We start from the raw sequence: 4160 nt of genomic DNA, 5'->3' as shown, positions 1-4160 counted from the left end.
GATCACAAGTAGGCAGAGAGGCAGGCAGAGAGAGAGGGGGAAGCAGGCTCCCCGCTGAGCAGAGAGCCCAATGCAGGGCTTGATCCCAGGACCCTGAGATCCTGACCTGAGCTGAAGGCAGAAGCTCAACCCACTGAGCCACCCAGGCACCCCTACAAATATTGGTTTCTCAAAAGCACTACAGGTGGGGGACGCCTGGGTGGCTCAGTTGGTTAAGCAGCTGCCTTTGGCTCAGGTCATGATCCCAGGGTCCTGGGATCAAGTCCCACATCGGGCTCCTTGCTCGGCAGAGAGCCTGCTTCTCCCTCTGCTTCTGCCTGCCTCTCTGTCTGCCTGTGCTCGCTCGCTCTCTCTCCCTCTGTCTCTGACAAATAAATAAAATCTTTAAAAAAAAAAAAAAGCACTATAGGTGAGAAGGAAAATCCATATCCAGAGTATCTATTTAAGTAAGCACAAAGCATGGCCCCTTCCTTAATAAAAGTGCTCCACCATGAAGCCCCTGCCACCTGGTATTTGGCTGATCAGTCACAGGAGCCATATCAGGGGCTCCATGGTGGCTCCTGCTTCTGGCAGATCAGGCACTCAACAATGGTTGTAGTGAGATCAGCTTTGGTGATCCCAACCTGCCACTTGGCCACCTAGTTGTTGAGCCCACTGGGTTCAGACATGACTGCTGGGGAAGAGCCTGATGGGTATTTACACAATGGGTCCCGTAGCCATCAGATTATTATTTTTTTAAGATTTAATTTTTTAAAAATATTTTATTTATTTGACAGAGAGAGATCACAAGTAGGCAGGCAGAGAGAGAGAGGAGGAAGCAGGCTCCCCGCTGAGCAGAGAGCCCGATGTGGGACTCGATCCCAGGACCCTGAGATCATGACCTGAGCCGAAGGCAGCGGCTTAACCCACTGAGCCACCCAGGCGCCCCTTAAGATTTAATTTTAATTTTATTTATTTATTTGTCAGAGAGAGAGAGAATATGAACAAGCGGAGTGGCAGGCAGAGGCAGAGAGAGAAGCAGCCTCCCCACTGAGCAAGGAGCCCGATGCGGGACTATCCCAGGACTCTGGGATCATGACCTGAGCCAAAAGCAGCAGCTTAACCGACTGAGCCACCCAGGCATCCCTAGGCATCAGATTACTAAACTTCTGCCCTAGTAAGGTTTTCTTTGCTGATCACCCATGGGACACACTTATCTTCATATCATATGTCTATTCAGTTGGGTGTATCCACATACCTCTTCCCTAGACCTTTTTGTCACAAACTTTCAGTCATGTATTTTCAAAGTGCCTGACCATTCAGCTAATAACTCAGACACGGTCTATGCATGGTTATACACTCATACCTTTGGCAAGCTCTCCTCCAGGCAGAGTGAACAAGCAGATGCACTGCTCAAAATTTTCCCTCTGGGAAGTTTACCTTTCACCAGTGTCCTTCAGGGCAGTCCCAGATGAGACCAAAGTGCATCTGCTGTCCACTTTTGGCCTGTGTGGGAGACAGGATTCGAATTATGCCCCTCCCCACATATTCCAGTCTTCTGGTTATTCAAACACTAGTATGAGTACTGCTGTGGGATGTTTTTACTGCAAAAATGAGTATTTTATTTTGGTAGCATTAAGGGATAAAACAACAGTATTTCTACTGTTGAGGTGAAAACAATGTTTAAACTTTGTTATCCTCCAAATATATTCCAAATGAGAATGTTTTAGGAAGGTCCCAAAGCACAGGCAAATTTTAACACAATGATACGGGAATCTGTAATACTGAAAATAACGCTCTCTGACAGGGTGTTAAAAAACATATTTTTTGAGTTCCAAAAGCAGTCAAGCAATCCCTTCCAAGCAACTGTGTCAAGAGTGAAACAGCATGCTCCATTCATACTCTAACAATTTCATTGTAATACTTTTTACGGCTATGACAATTTTATATAAATTTTCCTGTACTTAAAATAGGCTTTTAAAGTGGAAGAGTGTACAAAATTCCAGATAAAATGATAGGGGAAGAAATTTAATAAGGTGTTCCCTCCCCTCCCTTATCATCAATGATAGCCTTTAGCAGTTGGGAGTTGAACTTTAAAATACAACCCCCCACCTGGGGCACCTGGGTGGCTCTCATTTAAGCATCTGACTTCGGCTCAGGTCATGGTCTCAGGGTCCTGGGATCGAGCCCCGCATTGAGCTCCCTGCTTCTCCCTCTGCACCTCCCCCCTGCTTGTTTCTCTCTCTCACTCTCAAATGAATAAAATGTTTAAAAAATTAAAGACAACCCCCCAAATGAAAACCCAAGTTTTAAATCTTAATCAGATATAATTGGAAAAGTTTACTTATATTTGGAAACCTTTTATAAAATCATTTCTTTTTTGTATTAAAGCAGAAACCAGTTCCCAAAACCTCTTATTCGATTATGTATCCTGATTGGACTAATATCTGACAGAAGACTATCACTTTTGCTTTTGTAATTGTGATTTTTCACTGTAGCTTTTACAGAACTCATGGTCCCTAATATACCCCCACCCTTCTTTTCTGGGTGGGGAAAATGGTTGCCATAATGAACTTCTCACTGATAGAGTTTCTGGAAATATGTGCTGTTTGTTATTATTCAAGGGGGACAAAATTCTGGGTGGATGGCCTACAGGTTTTCTCGTGCTGCATACCTGTCTCCACATGAAAATTGCTAGGAACTTGAGGAACCGCATTTTTCAGAGTGTTGGCAGCCAGGGTACTGTCAAATACTGTCCTGTCCCAGTGATCATCATCATTAGTACAGAAATCGTCTGCATTCACTCAGTTTCGAATATGCATCCTGGGTCAAGGCCAGCCCTATATTGTGCTCCCAAGTTTTCATTTTTAGCTTGTTAGCAGTGCCAGAGAAACTTCTCCCTGGGGGTCTGGGTCCCTAGAGAGAGAACACCACAGTTAGGACATTCTTGGTGGCTTTTATTCTCCCATCTTTTGGAAGATGTGCTAAAAGCCCAAGGGTAAGTAGTGATCCTTGTCTAGTATAAGCATAAGTCCAGCAGCATCCTGAGTATTTCTGGCCATTTCCCATACAAAATGCAGCTTCCCCCACCGCTGTTTGGTTTGGGAGAACTTGGCCCCTCCCCCAGTAGCCCAAGGAGTGGGGATATTGGGCGTGAAAGCACCCCATCTTCAAAGCTGCATTCTTCAGGTCTCTGCAGCAGTCTTTCTGGATCACTGCCTGGAGACTCATTGGGAATGACTGATGGCTCCAGGACAGACACTTGCGGGACCGGAGAGAAGTGGATGCAGCCATCGCCGGACCCACATCTGCCCTCACTGACTCACCATCCCCCCCACCCCCCCCACCCCGGGTGTGCTCGTGGGGGGCTGCGCCCTTAAAGTTCTCAGCTTGCCCACACCCTGCCCCCCCCCGCCATGTGTCTCAGCCCGCCCCCCCCGCCCCCCCCCCCCGGCAGCTGCAGTGAGGCCATCGCCCCTGCCACTGGGAGCCAGGGCTCAAGGTCTGTCCTGTCCTGGCTCTCTGGGAAGACATCCCACAACCGCGCCCTACTGCACCCCAGCTCCATGACCTGGGCCTCCAGTGCCCCCGCGTCCTGGTCCTCACTGCGGCCACGGCCCTGCAGCCCCCTCCCACCCAGGCAGTAACCTCCTGTGATGGGCTTTTGCAGTTGACAGAAACTCTTTATATCCACTGTTCCTGAGATGTCCTGCGGCTGGGCCTGATCCATGCAGGTGAGTCCTTTAAAGGTAGGCAGCTCTCTCCGTCAGGGAGAAGAGGAAGTCAAGGATTTGCCACGCTTTACCACTCTGAAAGTGTAGAAGGGTCCATGTGAGAAGGGTGAGAAGATATGCAGGAGGACCTAGGAGCTGACCGTGGCCCCTGGCCGACACCCAGCAATGCGATGCAGACCTCATGTTTACAGTCTTAAACTGTGAATAGATCCTCAACATACCAGTCAAGAGGGAGCTGGGACTGAAAACCACAATGAGATACCACTTCACACCCACCGGGATAGCCGTTAATAAGTGTTTAACAAGCGGCCTGAAGAGATTGGAATCTTCCCACATTGCTGGTGGGAATGCGAAATGATGTGGCATCTTGGCAGAACAGGCTGGCATTTCATCAAAAAAAGAACACATCAAGTTACAAAATAGCCAGCAACTTCACTTCCAGGTACA

At 48.0% G+C, this 4160-nt stretch overlaps 1 pseudogene; it reads right to left on the bottom strand.

The window, feature by feature from the left end:
- Positions 1-2440: 2440 nt before the first annotated feature.
- On the bottom strand, positions 2441-3709 carry LOC131821081 (alpha-1,6-mannosyl-glycoprotein 2-beta-N-acetylglucosaminyltransferase-like; annotated as a pseudogene).
- Between the last annotated feature and the right edge of the window lie 451 nt (positions 3710-4160).

Source organism: Mustela lutreola, chromosome X (assembly GCF_030435805.1).
Source record: "Mustela lutreola isolate mMusLut2 chromosome X, mMusLut2.pri, whole genome shotgun sequence".
Taxonomy (NCBI): Eukaryota; Metazoa; Chordata; class Mammalia; order Carnivora; family Mustelidae; genus Mustela; species Mustela lutreola.
The sequence above is the reverse complement of the archived record's forward strand: the minus strand, read 5'-3'. Positions and strand labels throughout refer to the sequence as shown.